At 42.8% G+C, this 13,323-nt stretch overlaps 1 long non-coding RNA gene across 2 annotated transcripts in view; it reads right to left on the bottom strand.

Annotated features, from left to right (window-relative positions):
* Window positions 1-13,323, bottom strand: part of LOC138158006 (uncharacterized) — a 292,753-nt gene that overhangs the window by 105,869 nt on the left and 173,561 nt on the right. Inside the window, exon 3 of one of the 2 annotated variants that reach the window (XR_011167532.1) lies at window positions 6,409-6,683. The exons of the other annotated variant lie outside the window; for it this stretch is intronic. This is a non-coding gene — a long non-coding RNA (uncharacterized lncRNA). Of the gene's footprint in view, window positions 1-6,408; window positions 6,684-13,323 lie in introns of those variants that run through there. 2 annotated transcript variants of the gene reach the window in all.

Genomic DNA, 13,323 nt, shown 5'->3' with positions numbered 1-13,323 from the left:
AGGAGAAGGAGAAGGAGAGGGAGAGGGAGAGGGAGAGGGAGAGGGAGAGGACAAGCTGAGTTACCCAACTAAACAAAATTTGGAAATTGACAGGGTAAGGCTCTGAATGGTCCCCACTGAGAGTGGGGCAGAAAATTCTTGTCCACCCTGGTTCTGCCCCTAACTTTTTGTAGGACTTCGCATAGGCCTTCCTTTCTCTGGTCCTCAGTTTCCTCATCTGCAAAATGGAGGCATTAGACCAGACATCTCTAAAATCCCTTCAGTCACTTAGTTTCTGAAACCAATCAACAAGTATTTATGAAGTACCTACTACACACACAGTGTAGGCCAGCAGGGATGGGGAACCTGCAGCCTCAAGGGCACACGTAGCCCTCTAGGTCCTCAAGTGTGGCCCTTTGACTGAATCCAAACTTCACAGAACAAATCCCCTTCATAAAAGGATTTGTTCTGTAAAACTTGGACTCAGTCAAAAGGGACCTAGAAGGCTACAGGTGGCCTCGAGGTTGCAGGTTCCCCACCCCTGGACTCTAGGGCCTAGGGATGGGAGTACAAAGAATGAAACCAGAAGCTGATTGTCTGAGCCTAACCCACTTTTGGGGAACCCTGGGATAGAGTTTAATAAAATTCTTTATTCTCTGCTGAAAAAAAGATGAAATGAGATGGATGTTGCTGTATTATCTACCATCACTAGTGCTATTATTGTTACCAGGTTCTTTCCTGCCTCAAGAGATGTTTATTCAAAATAACAGAGATGAGGGGGAGCTGTTTACCTCTTCTGCAGGGTCATGGGCCCAGTTTCCTGCCCCGGCAGCCCATGTACAAAGCCGTGGCAAATAGTGACTTTCCTATCTCAGGGCTTGGGTGCTGTACAGGCCTGAGGCTCAGGAACAAGCATTTCAGATGCTGTCTGTTATTTTTCCAGCTTCCTGATATTTATTTCTGCCCTGCAGTCCCATGGACCCTTGGAGGGAGATTGGGGGTTAAAGCTTTCACTCAATCTGGAGGGAGGAGGTAAAATAAGGCATCAACATTTCAGCTATCTCTTACCATCTTTCTCTGCCTCTGCTTCTGCCTCCCCATCTATGTCCCTCTAAATCTGTCCCTTTCTGTCTCTGTCTTTCCTAATCTCTATAAGTCTGTCTCAGTCTCCCTCTCTCTCATTCTCTACTCTACACACACACACTCACACACACACACACACACACACACACACACACACACACCCCTCACAACTATAGAATGTCAGGCCTGAATAAAAGGTAACTGAATACCTAGAAGGGTCTCGTTTTCTCATCCGTCCCAGAGGTAAGATGGACCTCCATTACCCCCAGCATGAGAATTCTGGGCACCCCCCCCAAAATAGCCCAATCTCTGGAATCTATACAGCAGTGAAAGGGTGAGGAGCCAAAGAGGGAGGAAGATAAACTAATGGCCAAATGCTCAAGAGAAAAATCCTGGCCCCAAGAAGATAAACCAACAGAAAAGATAAGAGTACAGAAAGAAAAATTAATCCAACCTCTGATGTCTGTGTAACTGTGAAGCTCTCGTGTCCCAGACTTTCTGACTAGAAAAGGCCTGACTACAGGAAAAGAAAATGAACATTGTTGAAGGCTTTGAACTTGCTCATGCTTATGTGTCCCAATTTTCTATCCAGAAAATATGGGATATATATCCCATATGGATCTCCCGCTATATGTATATATAGAATATAATATTTGTATATGTATGTAAATTAGACACACATACACATATATTTTACACATGTCTATACATATAATTTTTTACACACACATGTACACATATTACATATATATATATACATATATATATATATATATGAAATTTCAAACTGGAAGGGACCTCTGTTATTCTTTCGTCCCCATGACCTCATTTTAGAGAGGAAAAAGCCAAGACCTCTCTAAACAATAGAGAACTTGCTCAGGGTCCCGCCTCTAGTGAGTAAGTAATTGTCCTAATCAGAATTTGAACCTAAGACTTCTGAGCCTAACTCAGGGTCCTTTGCACAAGCAGTGTGTAAGTGGCCTGGGCTCATTCACATAGTTGGAGCAAGCCATGGAAGAGCTCAGGATTCAAAGTCAGAAAACGTGTTCTAGCTCTGGTAATGTCACTAACTACGTGTCTAACTTTGGGCAAGGCATGTCCCCTCCCTGCTTCCATCTCTTCATGTGTGAAATGAAAGGGCTGGACTGGATGACCATGAAGGTCTTTCCAGCACTAGGAGACTGATTCTGAAACCATGATCAGTCTTAACATTTCTATTTGGAAAAACCCACTTAGAATGCCAAATAGCCTCAGGGCCTGCAGGCTGACATTATACATACGTCCACATTCTCCCAGCCAACTAAGAGCTTTTATGGAGTGCCCACTAGGCTCCTGGTACCAGGCTAGGTCCTGAGTGAAAAGGGAAATTTGCCCAGCAACCCACAGATCTATAAATAAAACTTCCAAGAAGAAAATATATGGAAACTCTGTGTATTCCCCAGGAAGGAATTGGATTATGATACCAACCTGGAATAGAGAAAGAAAGGACAAGTTATAAGTGTCCTGTAACTAACATAAGATCATAGTATGTCATATTAGAACATAGAATATTGGCACTGGAGGGGATCATAGAGGCTTTCTAACCAAAACCCCTCAGTTTTACAAAACTAAAGCACAGTTGTAAGGGGGGAGGCGGGGAGACTGGATGTCTCAGTATCAGACAACAGTGTGGTTGATACTGAAAGAACCAGGAATGCTGGGGCAGCTAGGTGGCACAGTGAATAGAGCACTGGCCCTGGAGTCAGGAGTACCTGAGTTCAAATCCGGCCTCAGACACTTAACACAAAACTAGCCGTGTGACCTTGGGCAAGTCACTTAACCCCAATTGCCCTCCAAAAAAAAAGCAAAGAAAAAAAGAGAACCAGGAATGCTTAGCTTGCTGGAAGAAAGGTGGGGAGCACATAAGATCACAGAGCTTTATGTTCCTTGGAGATTTCCAGTCAAACTCTGTCTTTTTATAAAGGTCACTGATAGTAAATGCAAGAATCAGAAATGAAGTCCAGGTCTAGAAGAAATCATTTTGCTGTGACATGCTTCCTCCTGTGCTAGCTGTTTTAGAGTAATTAAAGGATTGTCATGTGAAAGAGGGATTCATTAGACTTGTTCTGCTGGGACTTCAAGGGCAGAGCTGAAAACAATGGATGGAAGTTGGAAAGAGGCACATTTAATTTTGATGGAAGGAAAAACTTCCTAACTATTAGCCCAGCAGTAGAATGGGCTGCCTCTGGAGGAAATGGATTCCCTCTCACTGAATACCATGCCCCTGCTCCCCCACTTCTGCCCCTGCCCCTGCTCAATAAGCTCCCATGTCTCCCTATTACTCTAATACAAATTCCTTCGGTGGCATTTAGGGTTGTTTCCTATTTTTCTATGGTGTAGCCATCCTATCTATTGTTCCTCACACAAGATCCTTCATCTCCCATCTGCATACCTTAGTACTTGATTTCCCTGATGACTACAATGCTCTCCCATATCACTTCCATTTCTTAGAAATCCTGGCTTCCATTAAGACTTGACTCAAGGGTCACCTCTTAGTTGTTTTTTTCCCAGTAGTGCCTTCCTTTCTAAAGGTTGCCTTCCATCTACTCTGTATGCATCTTGTATGTGTCTATTTACATATATGTTGCCTCACTCATTAAAATGTTCACTTTTTAAAGGCAGGGACTATTTTTATTTTTTTCTTGTATCTCCAATTCTTAGCCTAGTGCTTGGCATATAGTAAGTGCTAAATAAATGCTTACTGATTAATTGAAAGGATGGTTGACCTAACACTTGTTGGATATGTAATACAGAGTATTGATTGAAAGAATGGTTGGCCCACTACTTGCTGGATATGTAGTAGAGAAGACTGAATTTATTGATGGTAAAGAGAATTGATTGAAAAGATGGTTGGTGGGGCAGCTAGGTGGCGCAGTGAATAGAGCACCAGCCCTGGAGTCAGAAGGACTTGAGTTCAAATCCAGCCTCAGACACTTAACACAAAAACTAGCCATGTGACCTTGGGCAAGTCACTTAACCCCAATTGCCCTCCAAAAAGAGAAAAAAAAAAGATGGTTGGCCCACCTCTTGTTGGGTATGTGGTAAAGAAAGTTGATTGGAAGGATGATTGACCTACTTCTTGTTGGGGAAACTGGTTCAAGTAACAGTTTTACTAGATGACCTTGGAAGTTCCTTCCAATTCTGAGATTCAGTGAACCTGGAAGAATGGCAGAGTCCATCTAACATTACATATAGCTGAAGAGGACTTCCTCTTTCAACATCTCAAACAAGTAGGCATCCCATAATGAAGAACACCCTCTCCTCCATCACCACTTGCCATACACATTCCATTTTGAGATGTCTTTCATTGTTAGGAAGTTTTCCCTCACTTTATGACTAAATCTGCCTCTTGGAAACTTCTGCTCCTTGTTTCTAGTTCTACTCTTTGTGGTCAAGTAGAATGAGTTGAATCTCCCTTCTGTTCCAGGTCTTGAAAAGAACTATCATGTGCTCCTTCAGTCTTGTCCTCTACAGACTTGGCATCTCCATTTCCTCCAATTGATCCTCAGTGGATCCCTCAGCCATTCCAATTCCTCTCACCATTTGGGTCTCCTTCTTTTGGGTGAACTGTAGTGTTGAAATTATATCTTGTTCTGGTCCCCTGCCCACACCTTGCTTCTAGTCAGTACAGTAAGTTTTATAGGTAGACAATATGGGACCACAGCAGGAAATAAGATTGCAAATGGGAATCTGGAAGTCACTCACAAACTTTGCAAAGATCAAAGGAGCATAATTTACAAACTGTATCATATATTAACCAAAATTCACATCCTGGTGATAATATGCCAAGTCAGAGGAAACCATCAAGGTGCTTCTTGCCAAAGTTCCTGGCCTATGATACATAAATTCCAGAACAAATCCAGACCTCCACAGTTCTAGACCAGTAGAACTTCCAAAAGGTGCTGATAACTTTGAGATGATAAATTTGACGTTTTACCAATAACTTTGAGGTGATTTGGATATGCTAATGAACTAAGCCCAAGCTGGCACAGATCAGAATTGGTCTGTTTCTCCAAAAAAATCAACCTATAAAATGACACTTCAAACACCTGCCCCCGAGCACCCTTTATTCGCATTTGGTCCAAGTGCTCCCAATTCTAATTCATAGTTATTGAGTAAAATTCTCTGCCTCTCCCTCCCCCATACTCTTCCCCTGGGGCCCATCTTCCTTCACTATCCCATTCCCCATTCCAAAGCTGCCATCTGCCCTGGACCTTTTTACTACTTGTCTCTGTGTCTTAATAAAGTGTGATTGCTGCCCCATTTCCCGCTGCCAGACATGGTCTTTTCCAGCAAGTACCCAAAGAATTGGGCATGCCTGCCCCAATTTCATAATTTTATAATTTCATAAATTAATGATCAATTCAGTTGTGTTTGTCCATATTATAGGGGGTATTCATTTGGGGGCTAGGGGTTGAAATAGATGGGACTTTTGAGATCCTCTCCAACCATAGGATGCCAGAACTTGGAAATCAATACCGTAAGTGGAAACCTCCCCACAATTTACTCAGAAACAGAAGATTCTTACCATGTGTGATGAATCCTAGAACATTTGTTCTATAATTGATGTGGTAAACTTTGGTCTGGCACTGTCCTTCAAGGGGTCATGATGTTTTCTCTTCAACTGACTGTATTCAGAAGCATAGACCATCTGTTGCAGAAACCTAAGCCATAAGTCACCAAGTAGAAGAACCCAGGTCTGGAGAGGCCAGGGTTCATTTCCATATCATTCATTTACTACTCTTGGACTTTCCTCATCTCTTGCTGATTTTCATAGCCCTTGTCTTCGGGTAGCTTTTAACTAGTAAGGGAGTTAAGAAAAGGGAAGGCGGGGGCAGCCAGGTAGCACAGCGAGTAAGAGCACCAGCTCCAGTGTTGGGATGACCTGGGGATCGAATCCGGGCTCAGACACTTAGCACCCACCCAGAAACACTTGGCCATGTAACCTTGAGCAAGTTACTTAACCCCAATTGCTTAGGGGCAGCCAGGTGGCTCAGCGAGTAAGAGCACCGGCTCCAGTGTCAGGATGACCTGGGGATCAAATCTGGGCTCAGACACTCAGCACCACACCCAGAAATAACTGGCCGTGTAACCATGAGCAAGTTACTTAACCCCAATTGCTTTAAAAAAAAAAGGGGAAGGGGAGGGGAGGGGAGAGGAAAGGAGGGGAAGGGAGGGAGGGGGGGGGGAGGGGGAGGAAAGGAGAGGGGAGGGGAGGGGAGACTTTGTGAAGCACTGGGTTGTGGGGCCCAGCTATGCAACAATATCAATGTTTGAATAACAATGAGAAGATAGTTACCTCAGCAATATCAAACTCAAAGAGAAATGGATCCCTGCTGAGACATATTGATTCAGAAAACCACAAGTTAACATCATCTGGATTGTATTGCATTTTCATTTCCTTTATTAAGCATTTGCCAATTACATTTTAGTTTGCCAGGGCCATATCCCGTTGTCTTGATCTATATCTTGTCACTGGACCCAGCTGGCTCCATAGGAGAAAGTGAGGCTGGTGACCTTGCACAGCACTCCCCTCAATTCACTTGTAAGTCACGGCATCATCTTCCTGACATCATGGTCCTCTTTGAGAACAAAGGAAAAACGACAGCAACGACAACATTTTAATCTGATTTGAGTCTAAGACCCTTGCTCTACATGACTAACAACAGTTCTGAGCCCAGGGCAGTCTGTATAAAAATAGCAAACATCAGGGTAGGCACTTGGGAACCTGAATTGTGGTATTTAAGGTCCTTCCAGTTCTGGTATCTTAGGTTCTGAGGCCCTATCCATCTCTGAAAGTTTTCTCTAAAGTCCCTACCAGACCTGTGTTCTGTGTTCTAATATCCTTCCATCTCTAAATTCTGTGTTCTAAGGATCCTTCTGATGCTGGCATTCTATAGTCTAAGGCTCATTTCAGCTGGGACATCTTATGTTCTAATGGTCCTTCTAGCTCCGACATTCTACGTTCTAAAGTCCATTCCGTACTGACATTCTATGTCCTAAGGCTATTCCAGTTCTGACATCTTATGTTCTAATGGTCCTTCAAGCTTTGATATTCTATGTTCCAAAGCCCTTCCAGCTCTCATATTGTATAAGTTTATAAAAAGGTTCTTATTCTCTCCAATTTCTGATTTGGCTCCCAGTCAAAGACTTTTCTGTTTATACCTCCCCAACACCCCCCCACCCCGCTTTCCAAAACCTGAATCACTGGAAGATGGCAGAGACCCTTTTCCAACTAATCAGTCTCTCCTCTGTGACTCCCCAAACTCCATGTTCCAGTTTGGACGTGTTTCCAATTCATTTCTGTGCTCTCCACTCAGGGTACGGCATGCACTGCCAATTCTGTTACTTTGTCGTCCTCCTGTGAGGAGTACAGGCTTCGGCCAGCCTATCCAACTCTTGCAGATAATTATCCAGTCATCAGGAGGCAGGCAATTCTGAATGTCCTCAGAGGGCTGGTGTTTCCAAGTGCTGGGCAGCCGGGCAGTCAGAGCAGAGTTGGGAAAAAGGACAACAAGTTTCTTCAGAGCAGGAAAGGGGGTGATGTTTCTGAGTTGCCACTGAGGTCTCGGAGAGCTGAGTATTGGATTTGTATTCTCAGTGGAAACCCAAAGAGGGGTGCTGGAAGCCAAGATGATCATGGGAGCATAGGTCATTGGCTCATAGGATCCTAGACTTGGTTAGAAACTACCAAGTACAACCCCCTCATTTTACAGATAAGGAAACTGAGTTTCAACCAAGTTGAATGACTGGTCTGGTGTCCACATAGCTGATAACTGTCTGAAGTAAAAGTATTGCTGCTGTTGGCTTGCCTAACCTAGAGGATGGTAATAAAAGCTTAATATAGCTCTTTAAAGCTTATAAAGCATTTCACATTTTATTTCATTTGATTCTTACAACACTCCCAGTGAGGCAGCGTTATTCTTGCCCCCATTTTACAGATAAGGTAACCGAGGCTCAGGTTAAATGACTTTCCCAGCATCACACAGCTAATAAGTATCTGAGGCCAGATGCTTTGCTGATGATAATGCCTCATATAGGGCATAGAATGCCAGACCCTAAATGGACCTAAACAGACCTCCAAGACCATGTAGTCCAAACTCTTCATTTTAAACAAAAAGAAATCAAGGCCCAAGGATTGGCAGTCATTTGTAAGTGATGCAGCTAGGATTTGAACTCAGACCTTTTGACTCTGCTGAATATTGCAGAAACCGGTAGTCACAAAGCATTTTGCACTCTTGATCTCTACTGAGCCTCAGGACATCCCCTGTGAGGTGGGCCTTACAGGTCATTATCATCCCTGCTTAAGTTAAGAGATGAGGCAACTGAGAGCCAGTGACCTGCCCAAGGACACAGTTAGGACAGGCAGTGATCCATCCCAGTTTGGGGCTCTGCCCTACCCTGCCTACCCTGCCTCTTCCTTTTTTCCACCATGTACACAGACCCAAGGCATCCCCTCAAAGACTCAGTTCTGGCGAGTTCCTCCAGAATCCTTAATGAACCTAGCTCCAGACACCACTCAATGAAGAGAAAAGGGGCGGGGGGGGGGGACAGAAGCAGGGTATTCAGGGAGCACATCTTCCCCGAAGTCAACCTAGGTGAGATGCAGACTGGGGAACCTCGTAATGTGCTCACCTCCCCTTTCATTACTGCACACAGCTTAGGCACTGACCTGAATCAAAGGAATATGATGGGGGCAAGATGGGCCTGACATTCTGAAATACCTCACTTGTCAAGAGTCTTGTCCCTATTTCCCCTCGAAAATAGAGTCAAATTAAATTTGATTGAATGACAATAAGCATTTTTCTTCTCCTTGGCTCTCAGACCCTCAACTCTCACCCTGAACAAACATCTGATTGAATGCATTCAGCAGCCTTGCTCCCCTTTCCAATTCGCTCCTTCTCGTCACCCCAGGGCAAGGAACCAACTCACCAAGGTCATTGAATAATTTGTTGTTGTTATTCCAATAACATCACGGGCCATGTCTTGACTTGGGAGTGAATCTGTAAAGAGTAAATAACCTCTGTGTGACAGCCACAGGGCCTCTTCTAGAAGTGACGTTCCAGTGTAATCTGTTTGAGCTGCCCAGATGTCTCTGTTTGGCCTCCTTCCTGGCTCCTGGCTGTGTTTCACATAGGTGAGGTTGTGAGATCTGACCTCCAGATTGATGAGATGCCAGTGTATATGACTAAATCTCCACAAGCATGGTAAATACATTAAAAATGAGGGGAAAATAGAGGTGAGTTTGGGCTAGAGTACTTAGGGAAGGGATAGACTTTTCATGAAGGAGATGATAATAATAACTAATATTGATATAGCACCCTTAAGTTTATAGGGATATAAAAAGTATAGATATACATACATATTTATAAAATGTCAAATGAGTTTTTTTTTATATGTTGTGGTCTATTTGTATATTTATGTATAAGTATACGCATTTATGAATGCCATCATACACCCATAATGCCATAAATACACCCAGACATCATATAATACTGTGAGTGTATACATACATTGTCATATATACACATGTACACATTTTGTATATACATATATGTAATATGTAATGTATCTGTTCCCCACGCCCAGAACTTTCCAGCACTACCTCCTGGCATCTCTGCCCTCCTTCAGATCTCAACAAAAGTCCTACTTATGCAAGAAGTTAGCTTCCTTTTCCTTAATCCCAGTGCCTTCCCTCTGAGATTGGGTTTATACATAATTATTTGCATATTAGATTTCAATTAGATTTCCACTTCCTTGAGAGTAGGGACTGTTTCTGAGCTTTCTTTATGTCTATAGCACTTAGAACAGTGGCTGGCACATTGTGAGTGCTTAATAAATGGTTAAGTCCCAGCACCACCACCCACTAAGTGGGTGACCATGGGTAAAGCACAGCACCTCTCCAGTCCTCAGTTTCCTCATTTATAAAATATCTCTGTGGCGATGGGCACACCAAATGAACAAGCTCTTTCATGGCGCCATGACTGCCAACAAGGCCGAAGCCATTATTGTTGACAGGCAGCCCCAGAAGGCAGGGCAAGGGGCCACGTATTATTAAGTGAAGCCTCTGAGGGTGATTCTGAATGTCCCCACTCAAGTTTTCCTACTCCCACTTTGATTCTCAGCTTGGACAATGTGCAAAGAAGCCTCTCTCAGCCTTGTGACTGTGGCAGCCAGTCCCAGGCAGAGACAATTAACCAGGAGAAACAGGGGAGGCTGCCAGCCCTGGGGGAACTCCTGGTTTATAATAGTTGGCGAGTGTCACCGACACACTTGAGTCAAATAAACAATAAAAACCAAATGACTTCCTCCTTAAAGAAGGTCTGGGAGCCTTTATTTCCTTCTACTAAGCCAATGGTCTCAATCCAGCATAGGGAAGTTATTAGTAGAAAGAACACTGGCCTGAGAAGGTTAGAAGGCCCAGGTTCGAGTCCAAACTCTGCCACTGGGTGATTTTGGCAGCTCTGATACTTATGACCTACCTGTGTGACCTTGGGTGAGTCACATTACTTATCTGAGTGAGCATCAGTTTCCTCCTTTGTTTAATAAAAAAAGGGAGGTGTAATTGGAAGATCTTTAAAGTTCCTTCTAACTCAAAAATCCTATGACCTTACACTCTTCTACACCCCAGTTTCATCTGGAAAATGGGCACGATATTTGTCTTACCTACTCTCACAAAGCTGATAGAAGGATTGAATGGATTGAATAGAAGGATTGTACTATGTAATAGTACTTTTAATTCTTTCTCTTTAACAAAAATGGCAGGGATTTTTAAAACCATAAATCCCTACCTCAACATGAGCTGTTATATATAGTTCTGGTATCCCACCAGGGCATGCCTGGTAGTCACACTAGAGATAAAGAGATGAGTAAAGTCTAACTCCAATCCTCAAAGATTCTTACAGTTCAGGGGACAAGACACTCACAGCTACCATTGTAGCATCAAATGGTCTCCGATCGGTTTCCTAAGACAAGGATGGTGTTGCCCTCCAGAGGGAGGAGGAATCACATATATTACGGGGATATCAAGATGTTCTCTGACATTTCATGGGGGCCATTGTAAGGCAGCCACAGAAGGAGCTGTCCAGCTTTGGTTAGTCAGGCACAAAAATACCTACTTGTTCAGAGGAAGAAATGCAGAGAATTGATTAAATGCTTCATCAGATGTATTTCCTTGTTGTTTACTTGGTGTTAGATTCTATCATTTCATTCACCACTTGGACTCTGCTCATACCACTGATTCTGACCATGATTACTCTCTGCATACAGTTTGTCACCTTTATTTTTCCAGTTCTGTGACCTGTATCCTGGTTTCTGACTCCAGTAGAATGTTGGAACTAGAGGCATCATTCTGTCCTCTAACAATGGAAAATGAATTCATCTTCAGCCATCAGCAATACTCCTGGGAGGATCAGTACAAAAAGAGGTCTTGAAGAAGTTAGTGGCATTTTAATTTGGCCTTGAAGAATGGACAGACTTCAACTAGCCAATGTTCACATTAACCAGAGGGCTCTGGCTAATTTTCACATAAAAGAAAGGGAAAAATGATAAACTATTTGGAAAAAATGTTTATCTTCCAAGATGATGGCTAGTTGCAATGCTATGCACTTAATAGAATCAAAAGAAAGAAGGAAGGAAAGAAAGAAAAAGAAAGAAAGAAAGAAAGAAAGAAAGAAAGAAAGAAAGAAAGAAAGAAAGAAAGAAAGAAAGAAAGAAAGAAAGAAAGAAAGGAAGGAAGGAAGGAAGGAAGGAAGGAAGGAAGAAAGAAATGAAGAAACAAAGAAAGAAAGAAAGAAAGAAAGAAAGAAAGAAAGAGAGAAAGAAAGAAAGAAAGAAAGAAACGAAGAAAGAAAGAAATGAAGAAAGAAAGAAACGAAGAAAGGAAGGAAGAAAGAAACAAAGAAAGAAACAAAGAAAGGGAGGAAGGAAGGAAGGAAGGAGAGAAGAAGGGAGGGAGGGAGGAAGGAAGAAAAAGAAAGAAGAAAGGAAGGAAGAAAGAAAAAAGAAAGAAGGAAGGAAGAAGGCATGGAGATAGGGAGGGAGAAAGTAAAGGAGACAATTTTAATTGGGAAATATTTAACAAAATATTTTTTAAATATATATATATTTCTTAAAGTTGCCATTTTTTATTGACGTCTACTGTACCCATTACCCAATTTCTTGATATCTCAACTGCTCTCTATTAGAACAAGTCAAAAATTTAATTGAATTCAACATGTATTAAGTGTCTGCAAATACAAAGTGAAAATTAGTCCCTGTCTTTGAATGGTGCAGGGAGTGGGAAGTGCAGTGGTCCTGGAGTCAGGAAAATCTGAGTTCTAATCCAGCCTCAGACACTTCCAAGCTGTGTTACCTTGGGCAAGTTACCAAATTGCTATTGGCTTCAGTTTCCCCAACTGTAAAGTGAGAATAATAACAACACCTACCCCACCCCCACCCCCCAGGGCTGTTGTGAAAATCAAAGGAAATACTACCTCCAAAGCATTTGGCGCCATGCCCGGTACATAGTAGGTACTTAATAAGTGCATGTTCCCTTCCCTTCTATTCTACCTGAGGGGAAAGGGGAAAGGGAGGGCACGGGAGGTGGGATACTACATACATCCAGATAAGTGGGAGGTAACTTAAGGAGGAAGAGAAAGGGACAAAGTAAGATGAGAAAAACCTTCAGTGTTTTGCCTGTTTTGGAAAAGCTTAGGAAATCTAAATATTTGACTAGGTTTCTGATAAGGGAAAAGGCTGGTGAGGGCTTTGCTCAGTCCACATTTGATGTGATCTGAAGGAAAGAGAGAAATGGGAAGCCAGTACAGGGAAAATAAACCACTTTCTAGACTCTCCCAGTGAGGTCCCTAGTCTGCTTTCATCATTTTCTATGCAGGGAAGTGATACCAGACCCCAAAGATCTTGTCTTGGTACCATCCCCCATCAGTGCTCCCAAGCCTATGAAGCATTCTATAGAGCATAGCACATATACAAAAGCTGGAAGGCGGCTGTGGGCATTTCTCTGCCTGTGATCTCTGCCATAGATACAACTAATGGGTTCATTGTTCATGATTAGTCACCACATAATTGACTTGGTCAACTATAAATATATGAAGTCCAATGTCAACCACCAAAGGAACTATAATTAACTCCTATCATGAGATCTTTGAGCTGGAAAGGACCTTAGAATGCAGACTATGTTAGGAAGTCAGGAAGGCTCTTAGAACATGGAACGTCAGTGGG

Source organism: Petaurus breviceps, unplaced genomic scaffold (genome assembly GCF_028583685.1).
Source record: "Petaurus breviceps papuanus isolate PSGF00001 unplaced genomic scaffold, PetGlider_PUasm1.0 174, whole genome shotgun sequence".
Classification (NCBI taxonomy): domain Eukaryota; kingdom Metazoa; phylum Chordata; class Mammalia; order Diprotodontia; family Petauridae; genus Petaurus; species Petaurus breviceps.
This window is presented reverse-complemented; position numbering and strand designations above follow the sequence as displayed.